The sequence below is a fragment of the Ictidomys tridecemlineatus genome, chromosome 8 (assembly GCF_052094955.1).
Source record: "Ictidomys tridecemlineatus isolate mIctTri1 chromosome 8, mIctTri1.hap1, whole genome shotgun sequence".
Lineage (NCBI taxonomy): Eukaryota > Metazoa > Chordata > Mammalia > Rodentia > Sciuridae > Ictidomys > Ictidomys tridecemlineatus.
This window is the reverse complement of record NC_135484.1, coordinates 65,656,896-65,669,226: the sequence shown is the minus strand read 5'-3', so window position 1 is coordinate 65,669,226 and position 12,331 is coordinate 65,656,896. Positions and strand designations below refer to the sequence as shown.

The following is a 12,331-nucleotide window of genomic DNA, read 5'->3' as shown; positions in this document are numbered from 1 at the left end:
ACTATTTGAGTTTTCACCTCATGTTGTCTTAGCTCCATTTAAAAATGTATTCAGCATAGGACTGGCCAAAAGATTAGGTTTCTTTCATTCAAAAATAGAATTGCGGGGACCAACATATATAATTGGCATTTTCCTTACAAGTATGAAACTAATAGTTTCAATGATGGTCAATGAAATATTCTGTTTGATATCAAGAAATATAAAAACAACTCATACTGATCAGGCAGATCATAACATTGTCTCTTGTTTGCACTGCTATTTTCCCTTGCAATTTCTAATGCTAGTTTCCAAATCCATCACATGGATTCACCAGCAGCCAATATTGTTGAACTTGTTTAGCAATTTTGAACATGCATTGGATTTATGTGTCATTCAACAAATAGGCCATAACAAGCAACCTTTGATTATTAGTCACTCAAGTATCTCTTCATTATTTTATGAATTTGTAAAATTTTTATGCAAATCATATGCTTTCATAGTCCAAGCCCATTAAGCAGTACAAAAGTTCTAGTAAATAAAAGCTTCTATTTTCTGCCCAGTCTTTACATCCTCCAGGTTAACACCCCGAAGATATAATACCTGAAAAGATGATACCAGACATTGTTCTGCTATACTTGTGTTATGTTGCTTTAACTTTTTCAATCAATATTTATGCTGCTATTTTACTTTTTTATGGTAAATGAAATCAGAATCCTTACAATTATCTTTCCCCCACCACCCTACCAACACTCATATGTTCCTTTTATCCAACCTCCTAAACTAAGACTATTAGAAAGTTTAGTGATCAGTTTTTATTATATGATTATGTAGCTACTCATTTATGATCTAAGTTCTCTGCTCTCCTTTTTTACATACCTTTTTGATTGCTCTTTGGAATTAACAGTTTATTTTTATTAATTTACCTATTTACCATTTTAATTTTTTTCCAGTTTAACAAGGTATGATTTTACAAATACAGAATTATCATATATCATTTTTTCTTCTCAGGTTAGATTTCATCCCAAAGCTCTCAACCATTTTTCTGTCTGGACTGATTATTCTCTGGACTTGGTGAACAGCTGCTATCCTGGAGAGGCCCCATGGCTCATTTGCTGGCTAGATTCCTGTTTCCTGAGTACTTCTCTTTCTGGGTTTTCTCTCACGCATTTGTGAAGTACATCCTACAATAACATTTGCAAAGGATGCCTAAAAATATGTTTAAGCCCATATTTTTAGGATGCCAGCTTCATCCTTTTCTTCCTTCACACAACTAATAATTTGATTGGCTGTAGAATCCCTTATTAGCAGTCATTTTTTAAAAAAAGTTAGTGTCTCAATATCCAGTATCTCCTGTTGAGAATGCAATAATAATTCTTTTTTTCTTTTTTCCTTCTAAATGATCCCTCCCACACTCACCTTATAGTTATATTTACTTAAAAATATGTCTTTATTTACTCATAAATATAGTCTTCTTATTAATTCATTATCCCTGGATTTCTGAAATTTCAAAATGACTCACACTAGTATGAATTCCTTTATAAAGTTGTTACATTATGTCTTCAATGAGCATGTTCATCGTGCCCTTAGTTATCTGCTTCTTGTTTAAAAAAAAATAATTTTGAAGTTATTTTATCTATGTTTTATTTCTAGAATGCTTATGGAACAAATAGGTGGGAACTTCAGAGTTGACTACTGGGTTTATTTTTTTTCTAACAAAATTTTCTTTATTTATTTTTAGTCTACATTCTGAGAGATTCCTTAAACTTTGTTTGACAAACTTTCTACTGGAATTTTAATTCTGGTAATATTGCCAAGAGCTTTGTCTTGGTATTTGGCTACTTGGATTCATTTTGTTTTGTTTGTTTTGTTTTGTTTTGTTTTATAGCTACATCTCCTTTTATACTGCCAACATATTCACTATACATTCTCTCCCATCAGACTTTTTTCAGTGTGCTTGCTTTGATCTCTTTTTTTAGCTAAATGTCCCATGATCTTTAGTTACTCATTCATATTTGGAGTTCATGCCAAACAAAGTCAACTGAAGCTTCGTGGATTGTTAGAAATATTTATATGTTCAGAAATATTAAATGTTAGAAATGTTTCACAACATTAATCATTGAATTGATCTTTGTGTTGGATGATGTCAATCTTTAGACTTTTTCTTCTCAATCATACTCTCAGGTTCTGAACAGAAGACTCCTCAATTTCTTTTGTTTTTTTTTTCAAGATATATATCAAAGGCTGAAATTCTAGGATTAGGGAGTCCTACCATGATCTTTTCAGACCCTTACAGTATACCTATATTTTGCTCTAATCTACACATCCTTCCTTGGTATTCTCATGTTCAGTGCCACTGTGTTTTAATTTCTCTTGAAAATAATTTTTTTTCTTCTGATGAAGGTTACATTTTTTAAAGATGGAAAATAAGGTTAGAAGACATGACATCCAAATGAATTATTTTAATCAACTTTCCATTTTCAAAAACTTCAAATTCCTTTAATATCCAGCATCCAAATACTGGGATTTTCCAGGGTAGTATGGCTAAACTGACTAACATCTTCTAATTCTCCTTCTGTCTAGGAATCTGTATGGAGGCTAAATCCAGTTACTACTCTTCCATTTGCTTTCTGTTTCTCCCTGATATGCTGAAATCTCTCAGTTGCAAATATTTGTATTTCCCATGCTCTCAGAGCCTTTAAATACTGTTTATTCCTTTGTCATTTTGGTAAGATTATTGAAAGAAGGGAAATAAGTGCATGAGATTGATTGACTTCTTTTAATGTAATGTTACTTTACTAATTTTCCAGATACTGGCATTATTGCTTTGCCTTCTAATATATGTAGACAACATGTTTCTGGAGATATTCAGGATGACAAATTCTGTTGCTCTATTTCTGATGTAAAAACATGGCCTCAGCCAAAAAAAAAAATCAAGATAATGAACTGTAAATTTTTGTCCATTATCCATGTGAAAAATCCCTAAGAACTATACAACAAAATTGTCTATCATCATGACAATGTTGTTTTTGAATATTTTAGAAAAAACTACAAGCTAAATTTAGTGAACTCTGAGAAAATTATACTCTTTTAGGAAAACAAAAGAACAGATCAAGCTAAAAAATAATGGAGAAACAATATTGTCACAAAAAGAAAATCTTTACCTTCTTCAGATACAATAATGAATCCATTAGTATTATTGCTTTGTACTTGGGGAAGTAAATTCATGCCATTTAATATCAAAAGAAATACAAATTCATTTTTTCTTTGAATTATTTTCAGTATTACATTTAAATAAGCTTTAATGCATAAAATATTTATTGAAAAAAATATTTAACATTTTATTTATACTGATTGTTCTCACCTTTTGTTCCCCAGTTGTCTCATAAATAAACCTTAATTGTGTTTCCAAAGGAAAACAAGAAAGAATGACATAAATTTTAAATAGTTGTATCTAAGAGGATATACACATGTATTTATAGCTATAAATAATTTCTCTAATACTTACTAGAACCTATAAGAAAACCTTATATGAAAGCAGTGAGGAGATTTACAAAATGAAATTTTAAGGTGTATCTTTTGATGATTAGCTAAGTTATAGAAAGAATAAGTATTGAAGTGAAGCAAAAAATAATGAAAATAATTTGCCTATATATTTCACATAGGTATGTATACCCTACCAACTTCAAATATGAATTCAAGATAAAATTTTGCAAATAAAAAATTAGATTAATAAAATTATGACTGAACAAAATATGGTATCTAAAAGTTCCAATGACTATAAAAAATGGAAATATCTCATATATTTGATCTTTGGAGAGCCACATTACCTCCTAATTATCCATCAAATTATGAATCCATCAGAGGATTAGTCCACTGATGAGTTAGATCTCTCATGGTTTCATCATTTTCCAAAAGTTCCACTTCTGAATATTGCTGCATTAGGGACAATATTTCAACATGCAATCCTTTTAGGGGTAGTTCAGACCCAAATTGTAACAGTAGGCATCCTATATACTCAACTCTATTATCTTCCATCTGATATACTTTCAAAAATATTTTATTTCAGTTCAGATCTTATCTTTTTATTTTGTATGTATTTTATTTTGAAGATAATTTTTAAATTTTTAATTGAGTAAAACATATTCATATTTTTTTCTGGGATTAGACTTCTTCAGTCTTCTTCAAGTTTCTGAACCTTGAAACATAAGGATATATTTCAATAGTCATCTAAAACTTTTGAGGTTTTGCCTTTCGGTTTAAATATTTAATACCTCTTCAAACAAGTTTTGTGAATAACATGTGTGAACATCTCCCCCGACTCTTTGGAAGAATAACAAAATGACAACACCATTTCCTTAAGTAGCTTACCATTTTCCAGTGGCCAGCGATGTAGCCAAACAAGTTTCCATACATGTGTTACTGTTCTTAAATTCTTTAAACTGTTTGAGTGGAACATCATACTGTCTGAATTATACAAGGACAACTTTACAACTTGTCTGCAATGTTTTGTATAACAAGTTTCTTCACATAATGCTTCTGAGGAGTCTTGGCTATTATTGTTTCTTATCTTCTACACATATTTTAGAATATGCTTTGATTTTTTTTGGTTTTCTATATTGCCATAATTGTTCAAATTTATTTTTATTAGTGAGCTATGATTATGCATAAACTGCAATGTAATCATGGTGGCACAAATCTGTAATCCCAACTAATTGGAAGGTTGAGGCAAGAGGATTGTAAGTTTTAGTCCAGCCTAAAGGCAATGTAGATCCTATCTCAAAAAAAAAAAATATCAAAAGGCTGGGGATGTAACTCTGTCAGATCACTGTGTGAGACCATTGTGATAAGCTATGGGGTCCATCCCCAAGACAACGAAATAGACAAGAAAATGAAAATAAAAACAAAGAAACAAAACATTAACTGTCAAAAAATCTCTAATGTGCAAAAAAAAAAAAAAGCTACATTGAATCTAGAAAGTATTTTTGGGAAAACTGTATCTTTAATACTTTAATATAGACTTAGTTTTCCCAATCAGGAACAGTTTATACCTTTCCAACTATTTGGCATTTCTTTAATGTCTTTTTAATAAAGATACATTGTTTTTTTTCTCAAAAAAAGCCTCTAAATATTTTAGCATAGTTATTTATTTTTGTTTATTATTTGTTTCTAGATACTTTATGTTCTTTATCTCATTAACCAGGAGAGTTTTTTGTTTTCTGGTTACCTAGTCTGCCATAATGCTAGAAATGAGAGTTCTTCATGAATTTAATAACTGCAGTATTACAGCCATTTTGTAAGTGGTCTCTCTGCTTCTATTTTTGTCTCCTTACAGTTCATTCTCCTCAGTATTATACTCTGAAATTTTTCTATTTTCTATTATTTAATGTATTTGATTTGTCTTCTGACACTATGACTCATGTTTTTGTGAGTAGAAACTGTCTTTCCTGTTCAGCACTGTATTCCTAGTGTCAAGGCAGATATTAAACATATTATTAAATTAGTGAATAAGTAAATCTTATATATCAATAATATTTCAGAAATGCTAAGTCCTGACAAATGTTCCACTTTTCTCACAAATAGATTGTCTTAGGCTATTAATTAATTAGTATAGGCCAAAATCATGAAATTGTAAACTGAAGGATAATATTTGTGATTAGCACTTAATATAAAAGGAACTGATGACTATTTATGCTTTTATCTTCTATTCTCTGAATGTGTTCACCTACAAATCTTTTGAACACAGTGTACAATGATACTCTTGGTCACATGTCACTTAGTTCTACTTTCCATGCAGTGTCTGAGCCCCTCTATTGCATCTCTGTTGAGTGGCCACATGAAATTCCAATTGAACTTCTTCAGTGGCCGGTGGCATAATGTCTCCTCAGATTTCCATTCCATTTTTAAGTAGCTCTAATTGTACTAGAGTTCTTCATCCTGAACTAAATTCTGCTTCTCTTGAGTCAACATTCACTGCTCTTAGCTCTATCTCCTGATCAGAGAGAGGGAGAGAGAAAAAGAGAGAGAGAGAGAGAGAGAGAGAGGGAGAGAGAGAGAGAGAGAGAGAGAGAGAGAGAGAGAGAGAGAGAGAGAGAGAGAGAATAAGAAAGAAAAGAAAAAAGACATCTAACCTCTTCAAATATTTTAAATCATCTATTCATTATAATGGATTTTCTTGGGTTTTCACCATGTGTTAAGTGTATCAAAGAGGAACATTAGTAATTCCAGAAAACATTTCTTCTCACATTTCATTATGTGATACTCACAAACCTAAGCCTTAACCTTTCAGAAGGGGCTTGTCAATAGAATAGATATTTTGTGGACACTTTAAATTTCTTTAGTCTACCCACAATGATGGAGCTACAAAAATTTTTTAACTAAAAATAAGAAGTGCTTAGCAACCTTAAATTTAAAAAAAAGATAGAGAGACCAGTTTTCAATCACACTAAAAATCAGACTGTATGGAAGATTATATCTCTCTGATTTAACAGCTAAGATAATTTTGGTTTGATTCTCCAAAGAATTCTGTGAAAATTAAAAAAAAATCCTAAATTTCCTAGAAAGACCATCTGGCATATTTCATAAGTGTTATGTATTTTTAAAAGCTATTGACTTTTCTATCTGACTCAAGAGAAGAGCTTTTGCATAAAGAACTGAAACCAAAAATTGCACCAAATTTAAGTTTTTGGTTTTGCACCTAATCATACTTGCCAATTAGTATATGTGTGTGTGTATGTGTGTGTGTGTCTCTGTGTGTGTGTATTTATCAAAACTTGAGCCAAATTGATTTATTTTAAAGTTTAATAATAACTTTTCAGTAAACAAAATTTATTGCATACCCTTTTGTAACTAATGATTCTAGAACCCAGTATTCTGCAAATTAGATACACATGTGAACAAGTATCCCATAGAATTTGAACTCAGGTAATTTGTATAAGAATTATAAAACTTACATATCCAATGGACAATATTTTGACCTGTAAATGATTAAAATTATGGTAAAACATCAGATACTGAAAGTTGCATTTTTCAGGTGCTCCAGTTCACAAAGATTTCCAGTATCTACAAAGTTTTGATCCTTGATCCTCATTTGTATCCATAGACATTCACTGTAATGTTTGATACATGCCCTTGATTATATTTGTATCCTTGTAAAACATGCTGTGTTATGTATGTGCCTAAATTTAATTAATTTACATAGATGATACTATGATGAATAAAATGTTATCTTGGGGGCTAGGGCTATAGCTCAGTGGCAGATCAGTTGCCTAGGATGCTTGAGGCACTAGGTTTGATCCTCAGCACCACATAAAAATAGACAAATAAAATGAAGGCATTCTATAAATTTTAAAAAATGTTACCTTGCTCAGTTTCTTGTTTTATCAAATAGTATCTATCTGGGTAGTAAAATGTATATATACATTCCTCCCACTGGTTATTTGAAAAGGCTTACTAGACTCTATGCAGCATATTTACCTAAAACCTTTTTTATAGATATACAATCTCAAAAGAAACATATTGTAAGCAATTATATGAAGTCCCAGAGACATCCAAAGTGTTTAAGGCACCATTATTGGAAGAGTTCAAAGATGTGATAGCCCATTCACACCTATAACAAAACAAAACAAAAAAATTAACCATGTAACTTATAAACAATAAAAATTATTTATTAAAATTCTAGAGACTGGGAAGTCCAAGAACAAGGTGCAAGCAGGTTGGATGTCTAGTGAGGTCCCTCCACCTCATAGATGGCACCTTCTATTTGTGTTCTTACTTGTAGAATAGGCTAGCTAACTTTCTATAGTCTCCTTAGTAAGGGCACTAATCTTGTTCATGAGGGTCCCACTCAACTACCAAAGTTCCTATTTTCTAATAATATAACTTGAAGTATGAAACTTGAACATATGAATTTTGAGGAAACACAAACACTAAAGGAATACCAATAAGCTTCTGGGAAAGCCTAATTATGAATTGTTTTTATTTTGTTTTGTTGTTTAACCAAATAAGCAAGCCAGGTTTGCCAAACCCCAAAGGGACAGTTGCAATCAGGAAAGAAACTGACCCTAGAGTCTTCAATACATCCTAAGATCCACTGCTTTTATCTTGGCTAAGAGTCAGAACGGGACACTCAAGTGTCCCCAGAAATATAGAATTTCAGTATAGATATAAATCAACAAATAAACCTTATCTCATGGACAGAGAGAGCGGTAACTGTTTCTAAGTGCTATATAGTAATTCATGTTGCTGTCGTTGATTATTATTTAGTTCTTCACCCAGATTTTCTCCAGATCTCAACTAGTATAGGTAACATTGTCATATATGTACTCATGAATGTGCACTTTGGGGCTATGTGAGAGTTTTCCTGGGAGATTTAGGAGTGGAATTGATGGGTCATCAGTAAGGCAATCATAATTTATCATTCACACTGAACCGGTTTTGAGAAAAGAAGAAGACATTGTTAATAATTATCCTGTAATAACAGCATGATTCAGAACCTGGGTAAACCAAGGCACATGTTCCTCTGAATTTCAGGTTGCACATATACATTTAATAGTGTAAGACTTTGCTCCAGATGGCATAAAGAGAACTGTCTCCATATTTCTTGCCAATATTTTGTAACTTTAGATTTCAAATTTTGCCATTTGAGATGGGCAATATTCCCTTCATTTACATATACCTCCACTTATTTGCTAGCTATGTAGTCTTCTTTTAGTTTCCAGTTCAAACCTTTAGTTCAGCTTTGGTTTTCAATTTTATGCAGAGCAATTGCTTTCCCTTATGTTTTTTTCACCCATTCAGTAACTTTGGCTTCACTAGAAATCCTAAATTCTGAATAGTGAATCAATTCGTTTTTCCACTTAAAATTTTATTTATATGTACCTTGCCTAAGAAGTATTTCACCATCTTAAGGTCACAAAGACATTCTCCTCTATTTTCTTCCATTAGTATACATAGCTTCCATAATTAGGAATATAATCCATCTGGACTTTAATCTTATAACTAATATGAAATAGGAAGCTAATTTTATTATTTTTTCTGTATCAAATGCCAGGTTTTGGTTGCAGAATTCTTGTCTTTATAAAAATTAATCTCAATGTAAGAACCAGTTATCTGCCAAGATTTTTGCATTTTATCTGTTACTTAATATTTTTCTCTGATTGACCTCTCTTTTTAGTTCTTACACTAAAAGAACAAACTGTATGCACCAAGGGATTAAAAGGTACATGATGACATCAGGACCCTGCTGTCACAGAAAATAGGCTTCCTGCAATTCAAGATCAGGAATGTATAGCCTGCCCATTTTAGGTTAGCACCTGTGCCCTCTGTATAACTGGCAGAGGGACACATGCCATCTGAACACATGGGGCTCAGAAAGAAGACTATTTTGATTTTCAATACTTCAGAAAACTTTCCCACTGTTACTTGGTTTGCATTGTTTCTTATTAGAAATAGTCATTATTCATAGTTTTTTCTCTATAGTATATTTTTTTCTTTGGCTACTTTAAAATTATTGCTTCATTTTTAAATAAATTCATTATATGTTGTGATATAGTTTTTTAATATTTTTTGTTAATGACCTTGTTGATTCTATACATTAATAATTTTCTTCAAATACAAAAAAATTCCCATCATTTAGTCATGTATTTCCCCCCTTTCCTCAACTCCTTTAGAGATTGGTAATACATGGGTAGTTTGTTGTTTGAAGTTTTTCTAGGGCTATATGATGTGCTCTTCACTTTTTTCTTTGTTTCAAATTAATTACTATTGTCATATTTTTAATTTCACTAATCTGTCTTCTGAAGTGTCTTATATGTACTTAATCTTGTTTAGGTATGTTTTTTATTTTGAAAATTATAGCTTTATCTCTAGAATTTAATGAGTCTTTTGAAAATATTCTCCCTATTTCAGTATTTCTTCTAATTTCTTGAACAGATGGACTATCTTATTTTCCTGATTTCTTTCATGATTGACTATTTTTTATTAGATATCATATTTTATAAGTTTTACATTGTTGGATACTGGGTGTTTTGTGTATCTATAATTATTGAGCTTTTTCTTTTTCCAGGACACAGTTGAGTGACTTATAATCAGTTTGACCCTTTTCTTGAGAGAAATGATTTTAGATTTTCTTAGTAGGATGAGAACAGTTTTTATTCAAGGACTAATTTTGCTCCCAATACTTTTCTGAATATTCTTTTCTCAATGTTAAATATCAATATGTTTCTGCTTTGATTATAGTTCAAATTATCCTAGTCACTTGAGGTTCTTTTGGCTGATTCTTTGCTCCTCCTCACTCACATTTTCTAACAAATACTGACCCAAAGACCCTCCTCTTCTGCCTATATCTTGAGATTTGCTGTGGAATTCTCTGCTTTGGGATGCTGCTCTGGAAAACACTAGCCTGATAGTCTTTCTTATTTCTCTTATCTCCACTCTTCAGCAGACAATCAGGTTCTACCTGGCTTCCCTTCTCCCTACTGCAGCCTAAAATCTCTGACCTAGCAGGAATCTGGAGACTTCCCAAGGATTGTTTGTTTTTCTTTTATCAGGGGTAACTAGCCTGTTCTGCCTGAATACAAATGTCCAAAACTGTTGTTTAATATACATCCTTTCTTCTTTTTGTTGATATTATTTGTATTGTATTATTTGTATTAGCATTATCTAATTGACCTATTAGAAGACAAAATTATCCATATTCTCGAATTTTGACCAAAATACAATAATTGTATGGATATTTAACAATGTGCTCAAGGTCTCCTCACAGAGCATAAAGGGAAGGGGATCTGAGCTGTCAACATATTGCTCACAGCAATGGTTCCCTTTCTATCCCATAATCTCTGAAAACATTGATCTCCTAGCACAAAAGAGTAAGGAAAAATTACAATATTAAGCTCTCAACTTATTGCCACAGCCCGGCTGCAGCATAATAACCGGGGGGTGACGAATAACTTGTGTACGTTGATGCAGCAGGAATGGAAGCCGTTTATTGTAGGACAACAGAGCTATTTATACATTTTGCACAGCTTATCTAATTAGCTTAAACTAGATACATCAGTCAACCAATAAGGAATCTCCACACTTAATGGCTTGCTTTTGTTATTTCTCAAACCACTCCCTCTGGCATTTTGCCAGGCACCATCCAGACTTGTTTAGAAACTCTAACATTCCCCTGGCAAGATACCAGGTGTTATTTTGACTTGTCTACAGACCTTAACATATCCCCCTTTTGTTTAATTTAAATAAGGATCATAGTGGTTTTCACATAAACACCATAAATAACCTGCTACAAACAGAAAGGGAGGATACAAAATGCTACAATACCAAGGCAATTGATGGCTCCATGCAAGAAGCCCTTGGAAAAATTATACCAGCAATAACACCATTTGCAAAGATACTGAGTTACAATTTGTTGTAGATTAGTTTGTTGTCTCAGTCCAGATAAAGCAGTGTCTCCATAGATTAACTCACAGTCTACGTAAATCACAGTCCAGGTAAGTTCTGCAGGCAGCTAGCTTGATCCGAAGTCTCGTCCGTTTCTCAGCCAAAGTCTCTTCCGGTTTTCAGGTTTTCAGCAACACTGGAAATTCTTCCTCTTTCGTTTTCACCGGCACTGGGATGAAGGCAGAAACTCTGCATTGCTGGCTGAAGAAAATCCTGTAGCATTCCACTAAGAAAACAACCTTCTGAACAATTTAGTACATTATCTCAAGGGTTTTTTTACATTTGAAATAAGCCTTAATAGTGCTCATTACTCATTAGCTTCCAGGTGTGGGAGAACCATTGTAGTTTAGTTATTGGCATTGAAAATGACCAAACATCAGGGACACTGGTAGCGTCTTCTGCCGGCTGTAGCCTCCTGGGAGCCACAGATGGCCCCAGGGAGAGTCTGGGGAGTGTCTGGACTCAAACTGCTACTGGGCACAGGGAGCAAGAGCCTGCGAGACTGTACCTCCAGGTCAGGTCTAGATTTGGGCTCTTGCAATGGTGTCCCGCTCCCCAGGGAAGAGCCAGCTGCTGCTGCTTGGAAACTCCTTACTACACCATGATTCCCTCCTGCACATGGCAGCCGCTGCACCGATTCACGCACCCTCCGGTAACGAAAAGTATTTAGTAATAGCCTTTTGCTGCAACTTTTTTTCTGATAATTTTTTTTCTTCTGAACTTTCTTTTTCTTTCTGACTAGAGTTTCTGGGCTCTTATCAACACATGCCCTAATTATTCTTCGTTCCATTGGGGTGCCTCTTTCCCTTATCAATTTACTTCTCACCCCTTCCATATTTTCATCATAAAGACAATACAATACACTGAGACAAAACAAGACACAAACATACTGCATCAATCTTCTCCATTTTCT

The 12,331-nt window shown here is 32.9% G+C and overlaps 1 protein-coding gene across 7 annotated transcripts in view; it reads left to right on the top strand.

The window, feature by feature from the left end:
• The window catches only part of Fut9 (fucosyltransferase 9), a 194,864-nt gene that overhangs the window by 62,855 nt on the left and 119,678 nt on the right, over positions 1–12,331 (top strand). The gene's annotated exons all lie outside the window — the stretch shown is intronic.